This window comes from Hypanus sabinus, chromosome 5 (genome assembly GCF_030144855.1).
Source record: "Hypanus sabinus isolate sHypSab1 chromosome 5, sHypSab1.hap1, whole genome shotgun sequence".
Classification (NCBI taxonomy): Eukaryota; Metazoa; Chordata; class Chondrichthyes; order Myliobatiformes; family Dasyatidae; genus Hypanus; species Hypanus sabinus.
Genome location: NC_082710.1, coordinates 81,152,032 through 81,176,199, shown reverse-complemented (window position 1 = coordinate 81,176,199; position 24,168 = coordinate 81,152,032).

Sequence of the window (24,168 nt, the reverse complement as noted above, 5' to 3'; positions counted from 1 at the left end):
GGGCATCCTAGCTCTGGCATTCTAAACACTCTGGTCAGACACGGCATCCTAGCTCTGGCATTCAAAACACTCTGGTCGGACACGGCATTCTAGCTCTGGCATTCTAAACACTCTGGTCGGACACGGCATCCTAGCTCTGGCATTCTAAACTCTCTGGTCGGACACGGCATCCAAGCTCTGGCATTCTAAACACTCTGGTCGGACACGGCATCCTAGCTCTGGCATTCTAGACACTCTGGTCGGACACGGCATCCTAGCTCTGGCATTCTAGACACTCTGGTCGGACACGGCATCCTGGCTCTGGCATTCTAAACAATCTGGTCGGACACGGCATCCTGGCTCTGGCGTTCTAAACACTCTGGTAGGACTCGGCATCCTGGCTCTGGCATTCTAAACACTCTGGTCAGACACGGCATCCTGGCTCTGGCATTCTAAACACTCTGGTCGGACACGGCATCCTGGCTCTGGCATTCTAAACACTCTGGTGGGACACGGCATCCTGGCTGTGGCATTCTAAACACTCTTGTCAGACACGGCATCCTGGCTCTGGCATTCTAAACACTCTGGTCGGACACGGCATCCTGACTCTGGCATTCTAAACACTCTGGTCGGACACGGCGTCCTGGCTGTGGCATTCTAAACACTCTGGTCGGACACGGCATCCTGGCTCTGGCATTCTAAACACTCTGGTCGGACACGGCATCCTTGCTCTGGCATTCTAAACACTCTGGTCGGACACGGCATTCTGGCTCTGGCCTTCTACATGCTCTGGACAGACACGGCATCCTAGCTCTGGCATTCTAGACACTCTGGACAGACACGGCATCCGAGCTCGTGCATTGTAGATACTCTGGTCAGACACGGCTCCCTAGCTCTGGCATTCTAGATACTCTGGTCAGACACGGCACCCTAGCTCTGGCATTCTAGATACTCTGGTCAGACACGGCACCCTAGCTCTGGCATTCTAGATACTCTGGTCAGACACGGCATCCTAGCTCTGGCCTAATGGATACTCTGGTCGGACACGGCATCCTAGCTCTGGCATTCTAAACACTCTGGTCGGACACGGCATCCAAGCTCTAACATTCTAAACACTCTGGTCGGACACGGCAACCTGGCTCTGGCATTTAAAACACTCTGGTCGGACACGGCATCCTGGCTCTGGCATTCTAAACACTCTGGTCGGACACGGCATCCTGGCACTGGCAATCTAAACACTCTGGTAGGACACGGCATCCTAGCTCTGGCATTCTAAACACTCTGGTCGGACACGGCATCCAAGCTCTAACATTCTAAACACTCTGGTCGGACACGGCAACCTGGCTCTGGCATTTAAAACACTCTGGTCGGACACGGCATCCTGGCTCTGGCATTCTAAACACTCTGGTCGGACACGGCATCCTGGCTCTGGCATTCTAAACAATCTGGTCGGACACGGCATCCTGGCTCTGGCATTCTAAACACTCTGGTCAGACACGGCATCCTGGCACTGGCATTCTAAACACTCTGGTCGGACACGACATCCTGGCTCTGGCATTCTAAACACTCTGGTCGGACACGGCATCCTGGCTGTGGCATTCTAAACACTCTTGTCAGACACGGCATCCTCGCTCTGGCATTCTAAACACTCTGGTCGGACACGGCATCCTGGCTCTGGCATTCTAAACACTCTGGTCAGACACGGCATCCTGGCTCTGGCATTCTAAACACTCTGGTCGGACACGGCATCCTGGCTCTGGCATTCTAAACACTCTGGTCGGACACGGCATCCTGGCTGTGGCATTCTAAACACTCTGGTCGTATACGGCATCCTGGCTCTGGCATTCTAAACACTCTGGTCGGACACGGCATCCTGGCTCTGGCATTCTAAACCCTCTGGTCGGACACGGCATCCTGGCTGTGGCATTCTAAACACTCTTGTCAGACACGGCATCCTCGCTCTGGCATTCTAAACACTCTGGTCGGACACGGCATCCTGGCTCTGGCATTCTAAACACTCTGGTCGGACACGGCATCCTTGCTCTGGCATTCTAAACACTCTGGTCGGACACGGCATCCTGGCTCTGGCCTTCTACATACTCTGGACAGACAAGGCATCCTAGCTCTGGCCTTCTAGATACTCTGGTCGGACACGGCATGCTAGCTCTGGCCTTCTAAACACACTGATCGGACACGGCATCCTAGCTCTGGCATTCTAGACACTCTGTTCAGACACGGCATCCGAGCTCTGGCGTTCTAGATACTCTTGTCGGACACGGCATCCTAGCTCTGGCATTCTAGACACTCTGGTCAGACACGGCATTCCGAGCTCTGGCATTCTAGACACTCTGGTCAGACACGGCATCCGAGCTCTGGCATTCTAGACACTCTGGTCAGACACGGCATCCGAGCTCTGGCATTCTAGACACTCTGGTCAGACACGGCATCCGAGCTCTGGCATTCTAGATACACTGGTCAGACACGGCATCTGAGCTCTGGCATTCTAGACACTCTGGTCAGACACGGCATCCGAGCTCTGGCATTCTAGATACTCTGGTCAGACACGGCACCCTTGCTCTGGCTTTCTAGACACTCTGGTCAGACACGGCATCCGAGCTCGGGCATTCTAGATACCCTGGTCAGACACGGCTCCCTAGCTCTGGCATTCTAGAATCTCTGGTCCGTCACGGCACCATAGCTCTGGCATTGCAGATACTCTGGTCAGACACGGCATCCTAGCTCTGGCCTTCTAAACACTCTGGTCGGACACGGCATCCGAGCTCTGGCATTCTAGACACTCTGGTCAGACACGGCATCCGGGCTCTGGCATTCTAGACACTCTGGTCAGACACGGCATCCGAGCTCTGGCATTCTAGATACACTGGTCAGACACGGCATCTGAGCTCTGGCATTCTAGACACTCTGGTCAGACACGGCATCCGAGCTCTGGCATTCTAGATACTCTGGTCAGACACGGCACCCTAGCTCTGGCAATCTAGACACTCTGGTCAGACACGGCATCCGAGCTCGGGCATTCTAGATACTCTGGTCAGACACGGCTCCCTAGCTCTGGCATTCTAGATACTCTGGTCCGTCACGGCACCATAGCTCTGGCATTGCAGATACTCTGGTCAGACACGGCATCCTAGCTCTGGCCTTCTAAACACTCTGGTCGGACACGGCATCCTAGCTCTGGCATTCTAGACACTCTGGTCAGACACGGCATCCGAGCTCTGGCATTCTAGATACTCTGGTCAGACACGGCATCCTAGCTCTGGCCTTCTAAACACTCTGGTCGGACACGGCATCCTAGCTCTGGCATTCTAGACACTCTGGTCAGACACGGCATCCGAGCTCTGGCATTCTAAATAATCTGGTCGGACACGGCATCCTAGCTCTGGCATTCTAAACACTCTGGTCGGACAGGGCATCCTAGCTCTGGCATTCTAAACACTCTGGTCGGACACGGCATCCTAGCTCTGGCATTCAAAACACTCTGGTCGGACACGGCATCCTAGCTCTGGCATTCTAAACACTCTGGTCGGACACGGCATCCTAGCTCTGGCATTCTAAACTCTCTGGTCGGACACGGCATCCAAGCTCTGGCATTCTAAACACTCTGGTCGGACACGGCATCCTAGCTCTGGCATTCTAGACACTCTGGTCGGACACGGCATCCTAGCTCTGGCATTCTAGACACTCTGGTCGGACACGGCATCCTGGCTCTGGCATTCTAAACACTCTGGTCAGACACGGCATCCTGGCTCTGGCATTCTAAACACTCTGGTCAGACACGGCATTCTGGCTCTGGCATTCTAAACACTCTGGTGGGACACGGCATCCTGGCTGTGGCATTCAAAACACTCTTGTCAGACACGGCATCCTGGCTCTGGCATTCTAAACACTCTGGTCGGACACGGCATCCTGACTCTGGCATTCTAAACACTCTGGTCGGACACGGCATCCTGACTCTGGCATTCTAAACACTCTGGTCGGACACGGCGTCCTGGCTGTGGCATTCTAAACACTCTGGTTGGACACGGCATCCTGGCTCTGGCATTCTAAACACTCTGGTCGGACACGGCATCCTTGCTCTGGCATTCTAAACACTCTGGTCGGACACGGCATCCTGGCTCTGGCCATCTACATTCTCTGGACAGACACGGCATCCTAGCTCTGGCATTCTAGACACTCTGGACTGACACGGCATCCGAGCTCGGGCATTGTAGATACTCTGGTCAGACACGGCTCCCTAGCTCTGGCATTCTAGATACTCTGGTCAGACACGGCATCCTAGCTCTGGCATTCTAAATAATCTGGTCGGACACGGCATCCTAGCTCTGGCATTCTAAACACTCTGGTGGGACACGGCATCCTGGCTGTGGCATTCAAAACACTCTTGTCAGACACGGCATCCTGGCTCTGGCATTCTAAACACTCTGGTCGGACACGGCATCCTGACTCTGGCATTCTAAACACTCTGGTCGGACACGGCATCCTGACTCTGGCATTCTAAACACTCTGGTCGGACACGGCGTCCTGGCTGTGGCATTCTAAACACTCTGGTTGGACACGGCATCCTGGCTCTGGCATTCTAAACACTCTGGTCGGACACGGCATCCTTGCTCTGGCATTCTAAACACTCTGGTCGGACACGGCATCCTGGCTCTGGCCATCTACATTCTCTGGACAGACACGGCATCCTAGCTCTGGCATTCTAGACACTCTGGACAGACACGGCATCCGAGCTCGGGCATTGTAGATACTCTGGTCAGACACGGCTCCCTAGCTCTGGCATTCTAGATACTCTGGTCAGACACGGCATCCTAGCTCTGGCATTCTAAATAATCTGGTCGGACACGGCATCCTAGCTCTGGCATTCTAAACACTCTGGTCGGACAGGGCATCCTAGCTCTGGCATTCTAAACACTCTGGTCGGACACGGCATCCTAGCTCTGGCATTCAAAACACTCTGGTCGGACACGGCATCCGAGCTCTGGCATTCTAGACACTCTGGTCAGACACGGCATCCGAGCTCTGGCATTCTAGACACTCTGGTCAGACACGGCATCCGAGCTCTGGCATTCTAGACACTCTGGTCAGACACGGCATCCGAGCTCTGGCATTCTAGATACACTGGTCAGACACGGCATCTGAGCTCTGGCATTCTAGACACTCTGGTCAGACACGGCATCCGAGCTCTGGCATTCTAGATACTCTGGTCAGACACGGCACCCTAGCTCTGGCTTTCTAGACACTCTGGTCAGACACGGCATCCGAGCTCGGGCATTCTAGATACCCTGGTCAGACACGGCTCCCTAGCACTGGCATTCTAGATACTCTGGTCAGACACGGCATCCTAGCTCTGGCATTCTAAATAATCTGGTCAGACACGGCATCCTAGCTCTGGCATTCTAAATAATCTGGTCGGACACGGCATCCTAGCTCTGGCATTCTAAACACTCTGGTCGGACAGGGCATCCTAGCTCTGGCATTCTAAACACTCTGCTCGGACACGGCATCCTAGCTCTGGCATTCAAAACACTCTGGTCGGACACGGCATCCGAGCTCTGGCATTCTAGACACTCTGGTCAGACACGGCATCCGAGCTCTGGCATTCTAGACACTCTGGTCAGACACGGCATCCGAGCTCTGGCATTCTAGATACACTGGTCAGACACGGCATCTGAGCTCTGGCATTCTAGACACTCTGGTCAGACACGGCATCCGAGCTCTGGCATTCTAGATACTCTGGTCAGACACGGCATCCTAGCTCTGGCTTTCTAGACACTCTGGTCAGACACGGCATCCGAGCTCGGGCATTCTAGATACCCTGGTCAGACACGGCTCCCTAGCTCTGGCATTCTAGATACTCTGGTCGGACACGGCATCCTAGCTCTGGCATTCTAAACTCTCTGGTCGGACACGGCATCCAAGCTCTGGCATTCTAAACACTCTGGTCGGACACGGCATCCTAGCTCTGGCATTCTAGACACTCTGGTCGGACACGGCATCCTAGCTCTGGCATTCTAGACACTCTGGTCGGACACGGCATCCTGGCTCTGGCATTCTAAACACTCTGGTCAGACACGGCATCCTGGCTCTGGCATTCTAAACACTCTGGTCGGACACGGCATTCTGGCTCTGGCATTCTAAACACTCTGGTGGGACACGGCATCCTGGCTGTGGCATTCAAAACACTCTTGTCAGACACGGCATCCTGGCTCTGGCATTCTAAACACTCTGGTCGGACACGGCATCCTGACTCTGGCATTCTAAACACTCTGGTCGGACACGGCATCCTGACTCTGGCATTCTAAACACTCTGGTCGGACACGGCGTCCTGGCTGTGGCATTCTAAACACTCTGGTTGGACACGGCATCCTGGCTCTGGCATTCTAAACACTCTGGTCGGACACGGCATCCTTGCTCTGGCATTCTAAACACTCTGGTCGGACACGGCATCCTGGCTCTGGCCATCTACATTCTCTGGACAGACACGGCATCCTAGCTCTGGCATTCTAGACACTCTGGACAGACACGGCATCCGAGCTCGGGCATTGTAGATACTCTGGTCAGACACGGCTCCCTAGCTCTGGCATTCTAGATACTCTGGTCAGACACGGCATCCTAGCTCTGGCATTCTAAATAATCTGGTCGGACACGGCATCCTTGCTCTGGCATTCTAAACACTCTGGTCGGACACGGCATCCTGGCTCTGGCCATCTACATTCTCTGGACAGCCACGGCATCCTAGCTCTGGCATTCTAGACACTCTGGACAGACACGGCATCCGAGCTCGGGCATTGTAGATACTCTGGTCAGACACGGCTCCCTAGCTCTGGCATTCTAGATACTCTGGTCAGACACGGCATCCTAGCTCTGGCATTCTAAATAATCTGGTCGGACACGGCATCCTAGCTCTGGCATTCTAAACACTCTGGTCGGACAGGGCATCCTAGCTCTGGCATTCTAAACACTCTGCTCGGACACGGCATCCTAGCTCTGGCATTCAAAACACTCTGGTCGGACACGGCATCCGAGCTCTGGCATTCTAGACACTCTGGTCAGACACGGCATCCGAGCTCTGGCATTCTAGACACTCTGGTCAGACACGGCATCCGAGCTCTGGCATTCTAGATACACTGGTCAGACACGGCATCTGAGCTCTGGCATTCTAGACACTCTGGTCAGACACGGCATCCGAGCTCTGGCATTCTAGATACTCTGGTCAGACACGGCACCCTAGCTCTGGCTTTCTAGACACTCTGGTCAGACACGGCATCCGAGCTCGGGCATTCTAGATACCCTGGTCAGACACGGCTCCCTAGCTCTGGCATTCTAGATACTCTGGTCCGTCACGGCACCATAGCTCTGGCATTGCAGATACTCTGGTCGGACACGGCATCCTAGCTCTGGCCTTCTAAACACTCTGGTCGGACACGGCATCCTAGCTCTGGCATTCTAGACACTCTGGTCAGACACGGCATCCGAGCTCTGGCATTCTAGATACTCTGGTCAGACACGGCACCCTAGCTCTGGCATTCTAGACACTCTGGTCAGACACGGCATCCGGGCTCTGGCATTCTAGACACTCTGGTCAGACACGGCATCCGAGCTCTGGCATTCTAGATACACTGGTCAGACACGGCATCTGAGCTCTGGCATTCTAGACACTCTGGTCAGACACGGCATCCGAGCTCTGGCATTCTAGATACTCTGGTCAGACACGGCACCCTAGCTCTGGCATTCTAGACACTCTGGTCAGACACGGCATCCGAGCTCGGGCATTCTAGATACTCTGGTCAGACACGGCTCCCTAGCTCTGGCATTCTAGATACTCTGGTCCGTCACGGCACCATAGCTCTGGCATTGCAGATACTCTGGTCAGACACGGCATCCTAGCTCTGGCCTTCTAAACACTCTGGTCGGACACGGCATCCTAGCTCTGGCATTCTAGACACTCTGGTCAGACACGGCATCCGAGCTCTGGCATTCTAGATACTCTGGTCAGACACGGCATCCTAGCTCTGGCCTTCTAAACACTCTGGTCGGACACGGCATCCTAGCTCTGGCATTCTAGACACTCTGGTCAGACACGGCATCCGAGCTCTGGCATTCTAAATAATCTGGTCGGACACGGCATCCTAGCTCTGGCATTCTAAACACTCTGGTCGGACAGGGCATCCTAGCTCTGGCATTCTAAACACTCTGGTCGAACACGGCATCCTAGCTCTGGCATTCAAAACACTCTGGTCGGACACGGCATCCTAGCTCTGGCATTCTAAACACTCTGGTCGGACACGGCATACTAGCTCTGGCATTCTAAACTCTCTGGTCGGACACGGCATCCAAGCTCTGGCATTCTAAACACTCTGGTCGGACACGGCATCCTAGCTCTGGCATTCTAGACACTCTGGTCGGACACGGCATCCTAGCTCTGGCATTCTAGACACTCTGGTCGGACACGGCATCCTGGCTCTGGCATTCTAAACAATCTGGTCGGACACGGCATCCTGGCTCTGGCGTTCTAAACACTCTGGTAGGACACGGCATCCTGGCTCTGGCATTCTAAACACTCTGGTCAGACACGGCATCCTGGCTCTGGCATTCTAAACACTCTGGTCGGACACGGCATCCTGGCTCTGGCATTCTAAACACTCTGGTGGGACACGGCATCCTGGCTGTGGCATTCAAAACACTCTTGTCAGACACGGCATCCTGGCTCTGGCATTCTAAACACTCTGGTCGGACACGGCATCCTGACTCTGGCATTCTAAACACTCTGGTCGGACACGGCGTCCTGGCTGTGGCATTCTAAACACTCTGGTCGGACACGGCATCCTGGCTCTGGAATTCTAAACACTCTGGTCGGACACGGCATCCTTGCTCTGGCATTCTAAACACTCTGGTCGGACACGGCATCCTGGCTCTGGCCATCTACATACTCTGGACAGACACGGCATCCTAGCTCTGGCATTCTAGACACTCTGGACAGACACGGCATCCGAGCTCGGGCATTGTAGATACTCTGGTCAGACACGGCTCCCTAGCTCTGGCATTCTAGATACTCTGGTCAGACACGGCATCCTAGCTCTGGCATTCTAAATAATCTGGTCGGACACGGCATCCTAGCTCTGGCATTCTAAACACTCTGGTCGTACAGGGCATCCTAGCTCTGGCATTCTAAACACTCTGGTCGGACACGGCATCCTAGCTCTGGCATTCAAAACACTCTGGTCGGACACGGCATCCTAGCTCTGGCATTCTAAACACTCTGGTCGGACACGGCATCCTAGCTCTGGCATTCTAAACTCTCTGGTCGGACACGGCATCCAAGCTCTGGCATTCTAAACACTCTGGTCGGACACGGCATCCTAGCTCTGGCATTCTAGACACTCTGGTCGGACACGGCATCCTAGCTCTGGCATTCTAGACACTCTGGTCGGACACGGCATCCTGGCTCTGGCATTCTAAACAATCTGGTCGGACACGGCATCCTGGCTCTGGCGTTCTAAACACTCTGGTAGGACACGGCATCCTGGCTCTGGCATTCTAAACACTCTGGTCAGACACGGCATCCTGGCTCTGGCATTCTAAACACTCTGGTCGGACACGGCATCCTGGCTCTGGCATTCTAAACACTCTGGTGGGACACGGCATCCTGGCTGTGGCATTCTAAACACTCTTGTCAGACACGGCATCCTGGCTCTGGCATTCTAAACACTCTGGTCGGACACGGCATCCTGACTCTGGCATTCTAAACACTCTGGTCGGATACGGCGTCCTGGCTGTGGCATTCTAAACACTCTGGTCGGACACGGCATCCTGGCTCTGGCATTCTAAACACTCTGGTCGGACACGGCATCCTTGCTCTGGCATTCTAAACACTCTGGTCGGACACGGCATCCTGGCTCTGGCCATCTACATACTCTGGACAGACACGGCATCCTAGCTCTGGCATTCTAGACACTCTGGACAGACACGGCATCCGAGATCGGGCATTGTAGATACTCTGTTCAGACACGGCTCCCTAGCTCTGGCATTCTAGATTCTCTGGTCAGACACGGCATCCTAGCTCTGGCCTAATGGATACTCTGGTCGGACACGGCATCCTAGCTCTGGCATTCAAAACACTCTGGTCGGACACGGCATCCAAGCTCTAACATTCTAAACACTCTGGTCGGACACGGCAACCTGGCTCTGGCATTTAAAACACTCTGGTCGGACACGGCATCCTGGCTCTGGCATTCTAAACACTCTGGTCGGACACGGCATCCTGGCACTGGCAATCTAAACACTCTGGTAGGACACGGCATCTTAGCTCTGGCATTCTAGACACTCTGGTCGGACACGGCATCCTGGCTCTGGCATTCTAAACAATCTGGTCGGACACGGCATCCTGGCTCTGGCATTCTAAACACTCTGGTCAGACACGGCATCCTGGCACTGGCATTCTAAACACTCTGGTCGGACACGGCATCCTGGCTCTGGCATTCTAAACACTCTGGTCGGACACGGCATCCTGGCTGTGGCATTCTAAACACTCTTGTCAGACACGGCATCCTCGCTCTGGCATTCTAGACACTCTGGTCGGACACGGCATCCTGGCTCTGGCATTCTAAACAATCTAGTCGGACAAGGCATCCTGGCTCTGGCATTCTAAACACTCTGGTCAGACACGGCATCCTGGCTCTGGCCTTCTACATACTCTGGACAGACAAGGCATTCTAGCTCTGGCCTTCTAGATACTCTGGTCGGACACGGCATGCTAGCTCTGGCCTTCTAAACACACTGATCGGATACGGCATCCTAGCTCTGGCATTCTAGACACTCTGTTCAGACACGGCATCCGAGCTCTGGCATTCTAGACACTCTGGTCAGACACGGCATCCGAGCTCTGGCATTCTAGACACTCTGGTCTGACACGGCATCCGAGCTCTGGCATTCTAGACACTCTGGTCAGACACGGCATCCGAGCTCTGGCATTCTAGATACACTGGTCAGACACGGCATCTGAGCTCTGGCATTCTAGACACTCTGGTCAGACACGGCATCCGAGCTCTGGCATTCTAGATACTCTGGTCAGACACGGCTCCCTAGCTCTGGCTTTCTAGACACTCTGGTCCGTCACGGCACCATAGCTCTGGCATTGCAGATACTCTGGTCAGACACGGCATCCTAGCTCTGGCCTTCTAAACACTCTGGTCGGACACGGCATCCGAGCTCTGGCATTCTAGACACTCTGGTCAGACACGGCATCCGAGCTCTGGCATTCTAGACACTCTGGTCGGACACGGCATCCTGGCTCTGGCATTCTAAACACTCTGGTCAGACATGGCATCCTGGCTCTGGCATTCTAAACACTCTGGTCGGACACGGCATCCTGGCTCTGGCATTTTAACTACTCTGGTCGGACACGGCATCCTGGCTCTGGCATTCTAATCACTCTGGTCGGACACGGCATCCTGGCTCTGGCCTTCAAACTACTCTGGTCAGACACGGCATCCTGGCTCTGGCATTCTAACTACTCTGGTCGGACACGGCTTCCTGGCTCTGGCATTCTACCTTCTCTGGTCTGACACAGCATCCTGGCTCTGGCATTCTAACTACTCTGGTCGGACACAGCATCCTAGCTCTGGCACTTTAACTACTCTGGTCGGACACGGCATCCTAGCTCTGGCATTCTAAACACTCTGGTCGGACACGGCATCCTAGCTCTGGCACTCTAAACATTCTGGTCGGACACGGCATCCTAGCTCTGGCATTCTAGACACTCTGGTCGGACACGGCATCCAAGCTCTGGCATTCTAGACAATCTGGTCGGACACATCATCTTAGCTCTGGCTTTCTAGACACTCTGGTCAGACACGGCATCCTAGCTCAGACATTTTAGACACTCTGGTCAGACACGGCACCCTAGTTCTGGCATTCTAGACACTCTGGTCAGAGACGGCATCCTAGTTCTGGCATGCAAGACGCTCTGGTCGGACACGGCATCCTAGTTCTGGCATTCTAGACACTCTGGTCGGACACGGCATCTTCGCTCTGGCATTTTAGACACTCTCGTCGGACACGGCATCCTAGCTCTGGTATTCTAGACACTCTGGTCGGACACGGCATCCTAGCTCTGGCATTCTAGACACTCTGTTCGGACACGGCAACCTAGCTCTGGCTTTCCAGACACTCTGGTCGGACACGACATGCTAGCTCTGGCATTCTAGATACTCTGGTCGGACACGGCACCTAGCTCTGGCATTCTAAATACTCTGGTGGGACATGGCATGCTAGCTCTGGCATTCTAGATAATCTGGTCGGACACGGCATCCTGGCTCTGGCATTTTAAACACTCTGGTCGGACACGGCATCCTGGCTCTGGCATTCTAAACACTCTGGTCGGACACGGCATCTTGGCTGTGGCATTCTAAACACTCTGGTCGGACACGGCATCCTGGCTCTGGCATTCTAAACACTCTGGTCGGACACGGCATCCTGGCTCTGGCATTCTAAACACTCTGGTCAGACATGGCATCCTGGCTCTGGCATTCTAAACACTCTGGTCGGACACGGCATCCTGGCTCTGGCATTTTAACTACTCTGGTCGGACACGGCATCCTGGCTCTGGCATTCTAATCACTCTGGTCGGACACGGCATCCTGGCTCTGGCCTTCAAACTACTCTGGTCAGACACGGCATCCTGGCTCTGGCATTCTAACTACTCTGGTCGGACACGGCTTCCTGGCTCTGGCATTCTACCTTCTCTGGTCTGACACGGCATCCTGGCTCTGGCATTCTAACTACTCTGGTCGGACACAGCATCCTAGCTCTGGCATTTTAACTACTCTGGTCGGACACGGCATTCTAGCTCTGGCATTCTAAACACTCTGGACGGACACAGCATCCTAGCTCTGGCATTCTAAACACTCTGGTCGGACACGGCATCCTAGCTCTGGCATTCTAAACACTCTGGTCGGACACGGCATCCTAGCTCTGGCATTCTAAACACTCTGGTCGGACACATCATCCTAGCTCTGGCATTCTAGACACTCTGGTCGGACACGGCATCTTACCTCTGGCATTCTAGACACTCTGGTCAGACACGGCATCCTAGCTCAGGCATTTTATACACTCTGGTCAGACACGGCATCCTAGTTCTGGCATTCTAGACACTCTGGTCAGAGACGGCATCCTAGTTCTGGCATGCAAGACACTCTGGTCGGACACGGCATCTTCGCTCTGGCATTTTAGACACTCTGGTCGGACACGGCATCCTAGTTCTGGCATTCCTGACACTCTCGTCGGACACGGCATCCTAGCTCTGGTATTCTAGACACTCTGGTCGGACACGGCATCCTAGCTCTGGCATTCTAGACACTCTGGTCGGACATGGCATCCTAGCTCTGGCATTCTAGACACTCTGTTCGGACACGGCAACCTAGCTCTGGCATTCTAGACACTCTGGTCGGACACGGCATGCTAGCTCTGGCATTCCAGACACTCAGGTCGGACACGGCATGCTAGCTCTGGCATTCTAGATACTCTGGTCGGACACGGCATCCTAGCTCTGGCATTCTAAATACTCTGGTCGGACATGGCATGCTAGCTCTGGCATTATAGATAATCTGGTCGGACACGGCATCCTGGCTCTGGCATTCTAAACACTCTGGTCGGACACGGCATCCTGGCTCTGGCATTCTAAACACTCTGGTCGGACACGGCATCCTGGCTCTGGCATTCTAAACACTCTGGTCGGACACGGCATCCTGGCTCTGGCATTCTAAACACTCTGGTCAGACATGGCATCCTGGCTCTGGCATTTTAACTACTGTGGTCGGACACGGCATCCTGGCTCTGGCATTCTAATCACTCTGGTCGGACACGGCACCCTGGCTCTGGCCTTCAAACTGCTCTGGTCGGACACGGCATTCTAGCTCTTCATTCTAACTACTCTGGTCGGACACGGCATCATAGCTCTGGCATTCTAAACACTATGGACGGACACGGCATCCTAGCTCTGGCATTCTAAACACTCTGGTCGGACACGGCATCCTAGCTCTGGCATTCTAAACACTCTGGTCGGACACGGCATCCTAGCTCTGGCATTCTAAACACTCTGGTCGGACACGGCATCCTAGCTCTGGCATTCTAGACACTCTGGTCGGACACGGCATCCTAGCTCTGGCATTCTAGACACTCTGGTCGGACACGGCATTTTAGCTCTGGCATTCTAGACACTCTGGTCAGACACGGCATCCTAGCTCAGGCATTCTAGACACTCTGGTCATGACACGGCATCCTAGTTCTGGCGTTCTAGACACTCTGGTCAGAGACGGCATCCTAGTTCTGGCATGCAAGACACTCTGGTCGGACACGGCATCCTAGTTCTGGCATTCTAGACACTCTGGTCGGACACGGCATCTTCGCTCTGGCATTTTAGACACTCTGGTCGGACACGGCATCCTAGTTCTGGCATTCTAGACACTCTCGTCGGACACGGCATCCTAGCTCTGGTATTCTAGACACTCTGGTCAGACACGGCATCCTAGTTCTGGCATTCTAGACACTCTCGTCGGACACGGCATCCTAGCTCTGGTATTCTAGACACTCTGGTCAGACACGGCATCCTAGCTCTGGCATTCTAGACACTCTAGTCGGACACGGCATCCTGGCTCTGGCATTTTAACTACTCTGGTCGGACACGGCATCCTGGCTCTGGCATTCTAATCACTCTGGTCGGACACGGCATCCAGGCTCTGGCCTTCAAACTACTCTGGTCAGACACGGCATCCTGGCTCTGGCATTCTAACTACTCTGGTCGGACACGGCATCCTGGCTCTGGCATTCTACCTTCTCTGGTCTGACACGGCATCCTGGTTCTGGCATTCTAACTACTCTGGTCGGACACAGCATCCTAGCTCTGGCAATTTAACTACTCTGGTCGGACACGGCATTCTAGCTCTTCATTCTAACTACTCTGGTCGGACACGGCATCCTAGCTCTGGCATTCTAAACACTCTGGACGGACACAGCATCCTAGCTCTGGCATTCTAAACACTCTGGTCGGACACGGCATCCTAGCTCTGGCATTCTAAACACTCTGGTCGGACACGGCATCCTAGCTCTGGCATTCTAGACACTCTGGTCGGACACGGCATCTTAGCTCTGGCATTCTAGACACTCTGGTCAGACACGGCATCCTAGCTCAGGCATTTTAGACACTCTGGTCAGACACGGCATCCTAGTTCTGGCATTCTAGACACTCTGGTCAGAGACGGCATCCTAGCTCTGGCATGCAAGACACTCTGGTCGGACACGGCATCCTAGTTCTGGCATTCTTGACACTCTCGTCGGACACGGCATCCTAGCTCTGTTATTCTAGACACTCTGGTCGGACACGGCATCCTAGCTCTGGCATTCTAGACACTCTGGTCGGACATGGCATACTAGCTCTGGCATTCTAGACACTCTGTTCGGACACGGCAACCTAGCTCTGGCATTCTAGACACTCTGGTCGGACACGGCATGCTAGCTCTGGCATTCCAGACACTCTGGTCGGACACGGCATGCTAGCTCTGGCATTCTAGATACTCTGGTCGGACACGGCATCCTAGCTCTGGCATTCTAAATACTCTGGTCGGACACGGCATGCTAGCTCTGGCATTATAGATAATCTGGTCGGACACGGCATCCTGGCTCTGGCATTCTAAACACTCTGGTCGGACACGGCATCCTGGCTCTGGCATTCTAAACACTCTGGTCGGACACGGCATCCTGGCTCTGGCATTCTAAACACTCTGGTCGGACACGGCATCCTAGCTCTGGCATTCTAAACACTCTGGTCGGACACGGCATCCTGGCTCTGGCATTCTAAACACTCTGGTCAGACATGGCATCCTGGCTCTGGCATTTTAACTACTGTGGTCGGACACGGCATCCTGGCTCTGGCATTCTAATCACTCTGGTCGGACACGGCACCCTGGCTCTGGCCTTCAAACTGCTCTGGTCAGACACGGCATCCTGGCTCTGGCATTCTACCTTCTCTGGTATGACACGGCATCCTGGCTCTGGCATTCTAACTACTCTGGTCTGACACAGCATCCTAGCTCTGGCATTTTAACTACTCTGGTCGGACACGGCATTCTAGCTCTTCATTCTAACTACTCTGGTCGGACACGGCATCCTAGCTCTGGCATTCTAAACACTCTGGACGGACACGGCATCCTAGCTCTGGCATTCTAAACACTCTTGTCAGACACGGCATCCTAGCTCTGGCATTCTAAACACTCTGGTCGGACACGGCATCCTGGCTCTGGCATTCTAAACACTCTGGTCGGACACGGCATCCTGGCTCTGGCATTCTAAACACTCTGGTCAGACATGGCATCCTGGGTCTGGCATTTTAACTACTGTGGTCGGACACGGCATCCTGGCTCTGGCCTTCAAACTGCTCTGGTCAGACACGGCATACTGGCTCTGGCATTCTACCTTCTCTGGTCTGACACGGCATCCTGGCTCTGGCATTCTAACTACTCTGGTCTGACACAGCATCCTAGCTCTGGCATTTTAACTACTCTGGATGGACACGGCATTCTAGCTCTTCATTCTAACTACTCTGGTCGGACACGGCATCCTAGCTCTGGCATTCTAAACACTCTGGTCGGACACGGCATCCTGGCTCTGGCATTCTAAACACTCTGGTCGGACACGGCATCCTGGCTCCGGCATTCTAAACACTCTGGTCAGACATGGCATCCTGGCTCTGGCATTTTAACTACTCTGGTCAGACATGGCATCCTGGCTCTGGCATTTGAACTACTGTGGTCGGACACGGCATCCTGGCTCTGGCATTCTAATCACTCTGGTCGGACACGGCACCCTGGCTCTGGCCTTCAAACTGCTCTGGTCAGACACGGCATCCTGGCTCTGGCATTCTACCTTCTCTGGTCTGACACGGCATCCTGGCTCTGGCATTCTAACTACTCTGGTCTGACACAGCATCCTAGCTCTGGCATTTTAACTACTCTGGATGGACACGGCATTCTAGCTCTTCATTCTAACTACTCTGGTCGGACACGGCATCCTAGCTCTGGCATTCTAAACACTCTGGTCGGACACGGCATCCTGGCTGTGGCATTCTAAACACTCTGGTCGGACACGGCATCCTGGCTCTGGCATTCTAAACACTCTGGTCGGACACGGCATCCTGGCTCTGGCATTCTAAACACTCTGGTCAGACATGGCATCCTGGCTCTGGCATTTTAACTACTCTGGTCGGACACGGCATCCTGGCTCTGGCATTCTAACTACTCTGGTCGGACACGGCACCCTGGCTCTGGCATTTTAACTACTCTGGTCGGACACGGCATCCTGGCTCTGGCATTCAAACTGCTCTGGTCAGACACGGCATCCTGGCTCTGGCATTCTAACTACTCTGGTCTGACACAGCATCCTAGCTCTGGCATTTTAACTACTCTGGTCGGACACGGCATTCTAGCTCTTCATTCTAACTACTCTGGTCAGACACGGCATCCTAGCTCTGGCATTCTAAACACTCTGGTCGGACACGGCATCCTAGCTCTGGCATTCGAGATACTCTGGTCAGACACGGCATCCTAGCTCTGGCATTCTAGATACTCTGGTCTGACACGGCATCCTTGCTCTGGCATTCTAAATACTCTGGTCGGACACGGCGTCCTGGCTGTGGCATTCTAAACACTCTGGTCGGATACGGCATCCAAGCTCTGGCATTCTAAACACTCTGGTCGGACACGGCATCCTAGCTCTGGCATTCTAAACACTCTGGTCGGACACGGCATCCTAGCTCTGGCATTCTAAACACTCTGGTCGGACACGGCATCCTAGCTCTGTCATTCTAGACACTCTGGTCGGACACGGCATCCTAGCTCTGGCATTCTAGACACTCTGGTCGGACACGGCATTTTAGCTCTGGCATTCTAGACACTCTGGTCAGACACGGCATCCTAGCTCTGACATTCTAGATACTCTGGTCGGACACGGCATCCTAGCTCTGGCCTTCTAGACACTCTGGTCAGAGACGGCATCCTAGTTCTGGCATGCAAGACACTCTGGTCGGACACGGCATCCTAGTTCTGGCATTCTAGACACTCTGGTCGGACACGGCATCTTCGCTCTGGCATTTTAGACACTCTGGTCGGACACGGCATCCTAGTTCTGGCATTCTAGACACTCTCGTCAGACACGGCATCCTAGCTCCGGCATTCGAGACACTCTGGTCGGACACGGCATCCTGGCTCTGGCATTTTAACTACTCTGGTCGGACACGGCATCCTGGCTCTGGCATTCTAATCACTCTGGTCGGACACGGCATCCTGGCTCTGGCCTTCAAACTACTCTGGTCAGACACGGCATCCTGGCTCTGGCATTCTAACTACTCTGGTCGGACACGGCATCCTGACTCTGGCATTCTACCATCTCTGGTCTGACACGGCATCCTGGCTCTGGCAGTCTAACTACTCTGGTCGGACACAGCATCCTAGCTCTGGCATTTTAACTACTCTGGTCGGACACGGCATCCTAGCTCTGGCATTCTAAACACTCTGGACGGACACAGCATCCTAGCTCTGGCATTCTAAACACTCTGGTCGGACACGGCATCCTAGCTCTGGCATTCAAAACACTCTGGTCGGACACGGCATCCTAGCTCTGGCATTCTAGACACTCTGGTCGGACACGGCATCTTAGCTCTGGCATTCTAGACACTCTGGTCAGACACGGCATCCTAGCTCAGGCATTTTAGACACTCTGGTCAGACACGGCATCCTAGTTCTGGCATTCTAGACACTCTGGTCAGAGACGGCATCCTAGTTCTGGCATGCAAGACACTCTGGTCGGACACGGCATCCTAGTTCTGGCATTCTAGACACTCTGGTCAGAGACGGCATCCTAGTTCTGGCATGCAAGATACTCTGGTCGGACACGGCATCTTCGCTCTGGCATTTTAGACACTCTGGTCGGACACGGCATCCTAGTTCTGGCATTCTAGACACTCTCGTCGGACACGGCATCCTAGCTCTGGTATTCTAGACACTCTGGTCGGACACGGCATCCTAGCTCTGGCATTCTAGACACTCTGGTCGGACATGGCATCCTAGCTCTGGCATTCTAGACACTCTGTTCGGACAAGGCAACCTAGCTCTGGCATTCTAGACACTCTGGTCGGACACGGCATGCTAGCTCTGGCATTCCAGACACTCTGGTCGGACACGGCATGCTAGCTCTGGCATTCTAGATACTCTGGTCGGACACGGCATCGTAGCTCTGGCATTCTAAATACTCTGGTCGGACATGGCATGCTAGCTCTGGCATTATAGATAATCTGGTCGGACACGGCATCCTGGCTCTGGCATTCTAAACACTCTGGTCGGACACGGCATCCTGGCTGTGGCATTCTAAACACTCTGGTCGGACACGGCATCCTGGCTGTGGCATTCTAAACACTCTGTTCGGACACAGCTCTCTAGCTCTGGCATTCTAGACACTCTGGTCGGACACGGCATCCTGGCTCTGGCATTCTGAACACTCTGGTCAGACATGGCATCCTGGCTCTGGCATTTTAACTACTCTGGTCGGACACGGCATCCTGGCTCTGGCATTCTACCTTCTCTGGTCTGACACGGCATCCTGGCTCTGGCATTCTAACTACTCTGGTCTGACACGGCATCCTTGCTCTGGCATTCTAAATACTCTGGTCGGACACGGCGTCCTGGCTGTGGCATTCTAAACACTCTGGTCGGATACGGCATCCAAGCTCTGGCATTCTAAACACTCTGGTCGGACACGGCATCCTAGCTCTGGCATTCTAAACACTCTGGTCGGACACGGCATCCTAGCTCTGGCATTCTAAACACTCTGGTCGGACACGGCATCCTAGCTCTGTCATTCTAGACACTCTGGTCGGACACGGCATCCTAGCTCTGGCATTCTAGACACTCTGGTCGGACACGGCATTTTAGCTCTGGCATTCTAGACACTCTGGTCAGACACGGCATCCTAGCTCTGACATTCTAGATACTCTGGTCGGACACGGCATCCTAGCTCTGGCCTTCTAGACACTCTGGTCAGAGACGGCATCCTAGTTCTGGCATGCAAGACACTCTGGTCGGACACGGCATCCTAGTTCTGGCATTCTAGACACTCTGGTCGGACACGGCATCTTCGCTCTGGCATTTTAGACACTCTGGTCGGACACGGCATCCTAGTTCTGGCATTCTAGACACTCTCGTCAGACACGGCATCCTAGCTCCGGCATTCGAGACACTCTGGTCGGACACGGCATCCTGGCTCTGGCATTTTAACTACTCTGGTCGGACACGGCATCCTGGCTCTGGCATTCTAATCACTCTGGTCGGACACGGCATCCTGGCTCTGGCCTTCAAACTACTCTGGTCAGACACGGCATCCTGGCTCTGGCATTCTAACTACTCTGGTCGGACACGGCATCCTGACTCTGGCATTCTACCATCTCTGGTCTGACACGGCATCCTGGCTCTGGCAGTCTAACTACTCTGGTCGGACACAGCATCCTAGCTCTGGCATTTTAACTACTCTGGTCGGACACGGCATCCTAGCTCTGGCATTCTAAACACTCTGGACGGACACAGCATCCTAGCTCTGGCATTCTAAACACTCTGGTCGGACACGGCATCCTAGCTCTGGCATTCAAAACACTCTGGTCGGACACGGCATCCTAGCTCTGGCATTCTAGACACTCTGGTCGGACACGGCATCTTAGCTCTGGCATTCTAGACACTCTGGTCAGACACGGCATCCTAGCTCAGGCATTTTAGACACTCTGGTCAGACACGGCATCCTAGTTCTGGCATTCTAGACACTCTGGTCAGAGACGGCATCCTAGTTCTGGCATGCAAGACACTCTGGTCGGACACGGCATCCTAGTTCTGGCATTCTAGACACTCTGGTCAGAGACGGCATCCTAGTTCTGGCATGCAAGATACTCTGGTCGGACACGGCATCTTCGCTCTGGCATTTTAGACACTCTGGTCGGACACGGCATCCTAGTTCTGGCATTCTAGACACTCTCGTCGGACACGGCATCCTAGCTCTGGTATTCTAGACACTCTGGTCGGACACGGCATCCTAGCTCTGGCATTCTAGACACTCTGGTCGGACATGGCATCCTAGCTCTGGCATTCTAGACACTCTGTTCGGACAAGGCAACCTAGCTCTGGCATTCTAGACACTCTGGTCGGACACGGCATGCTAGCTCTGGCATTCCAGACACTCTGGTCGGACACTGCATGCTAGCTCTGGCATTCTAGATACTCTGGTCGGACACGGCATCCTAGCTCTGGCATTCTAAATACTCTGGTCGGACATGGCATGCTAGCTCTGGCATTATAGATAATCTGGTCGGACACGGCATCCTGGCTCTGGCATTCTAAACACTCTGGTCGGACACGGCATCCTGGCTGTGGCATTCTAAACACTCTGGTCGGACACGGCATCCTGGCTGTGGCATTCTAAACACTCTGTTCGGACACAGCTCTCTAGCTCTGGCATTCTAGACACTCTGGTCGGACACGGCATCCTGGCTCTGGCATTCTAAACACTCTGGTCAGACATGGCATCCTGGCTCTGGCATTTTAACTACTCTGGTCGGACACGGCATCCTGGCTCTGGCATTCTACCTTCTCTGGTCTGACACGGCATCCTGGCTCTGGCATTCTAACTACTCTGGTCTGACACAGCATCCTAGCTCTGGCATTTTAACTACTCTGGTCGGACACGGCATTCTAGCTCTTCATTCTAACTACTCTGGTCGGACACGGCATCCTAGCTCTGGCATTCTAAACACTCTGGTCGGACACGGCATCCTAGCTCTGGCATTCTACACACTCTGGTCGGACATGGCATGCTAGCTCTGGCATTATAGATAATCTGGTCGGACACGGCATCCTGGCTCTGGCATTCTAAACACTCTGGTCGGACACGGCATCCTGGCTGTGGCATTCTAAACACTCTGGTCGGACACGGCATCCTGGCTCTGGCATTCTAAACACTCTGGTCGGACACGGCATCCTGGCTCTGGCATTCTAAACACTCTGGTCAGACATGGCATCCTGGCTCTGGCATTTTAACTACTGTGGTCGGACACGGCATCCTTGCTCTGGCATTCTAAACACTCTGGTCGGACACGGCATCCTGGCTCTGGTATTCTAACCACTCTGGTCGGACACGGCACCCTGGCTCTGGCCTTCAAACTGCTCTGGTCAGACACGGCATCCTGGCTCTGGCATTCTAACTACTCTGGTCGGACACGGCATCCTGGCTCTGGCATTCTACCTTCTCTGGTCTGACACGGCATCCTGGCTCTGGCATTCTAACTACTCTGGTCAGACACGGCATCCGAGCTCGGGCATTCTAGATACTCTGGTCAGACACGGCTCCCTAGCTCTGGCATTCTAGATACTCTGGTCGGTCACGGCACCCTAGCTCTGGCATTGCAGATACTCTGGTCAGACACGGCATCCTAGCTCTGGCCTTCTAAACACTCTGGTCGGACACGGCATCCTAGCTCTGGCATTCTAGACACTCTGGTCAGACACGGCATCTGAGCTCTGGCATTCTAGATACTCTGGTCAGACACGGCACCCTAGCTCTGGCATTCTAGATACTCTGGTCAGACACGGCACCCTAGCTCTGCCATTCTAGGTACTCTGGTCGGACACGGCATCCGAGCTCTGGCATTCTAGACACTCTGGGCAGACACGGCATCCAAGCTCTGGCATTCTAGATGCACTGGTCAGACACGGCATCTGAGCTCTGGCATTGTAGACACTCTGGTCAGACACGGCATCCGAGCTCTGGCATTCTAGATACTCTGGTCAGACACGGCACCCTAGCTCTTGCATTCTAGACACTCTGGTCAGACACGGCATCCGAGCTCGGGCATTCAGATACTCTGGTCAGACACGGCTCCCTAGTTCTGGCATTCTAGATACTCTGGTCGGTCACGGCACCCTAGCTCTGGCATTGCAGATACTCTGGTCAGACACGGCATCCTAGCTCTGGCCTTCTAAACACTCTGGTCGGACACGGCATCCTAGCTCTGGCATTCTAGACACTCTGGTCAGACACGGCATCCGAGCTCTGGCATTCTAGATACTCCAGTAAGACACGGCTCCCTAGCTCCGGCATTCTAGATTCTCTGGTCGGACACGGCATCTTAGCTCCGGCCTTATGGATACTCTGGTCAGACACGGCATCCTAGCTCTGGCATTATAGACACTCTGGTCAGACACGGCGTCCTAGCTCTGGCGTTCTATCTACTCTGGTCGGACATGGCATCCTAGCTCTGCAATCTAACTACTCTGGTCGGACACGGCATACTGGCTCTGGCATTCTAACTACTCTGGTCGGACACGGCATCCTAGCTCTGGCATTCTAGACAAACTGGTCGGACACAGCATCCTAGCTCCGGCATTCTAGATACTCTGGTCCGACACGGCATCCTAGCTCTGGCATTCTAGACACACTCGTCAGACACGGCATCCTAGCTCTGGCATTCTAGATACTCTGGTTAGACACGGCATCCTAGCTCTGGCATTCTAGACACTCTGGTCAGAGACGGCATCCTAGCTCTGGCATTCTAGATAATCTGGTCGGACACAGCATCCGAGCTCTGGCGTTCTAGATACTCTGGTCAGACACAGCATCCTAGCTCTGGCATTCTAGATACTCTGGTCGGACACGGCATCCAAACTCTGACATTCTAGATACTCTGGTCGGACACGGCATCCTAGCTCTGGCATTCTAGATAATCTGGTCGGACACGGCATCCTAGCTCTGGCATTCTAGATACTCTGGTCGGACACGGCATCCTAGCGCAGGCATTCTAGATACTCCGGTCGGACACGGCATCCTAGCTCTGGCATTCTACACACTCTGGTCGGACACGGCATCCTAGCTCTGGCATTCTAAACACTCTGGTCCGACACGGCATCCGAGCTCTGGCGTTCTAGATACTCTGGTCAGACACGGCATCCGAGCTCTGGCATTCTAGACACTCTGGTCAGACACGGCATCCGAGCTCTGGCATTCTAGACACTCTGGGCAGACACGGCATCCAAGCTCTGGCATTCTAGATGCACTGGTCAGACACGGCATCTGAGCTCTGGCATTGTAGAC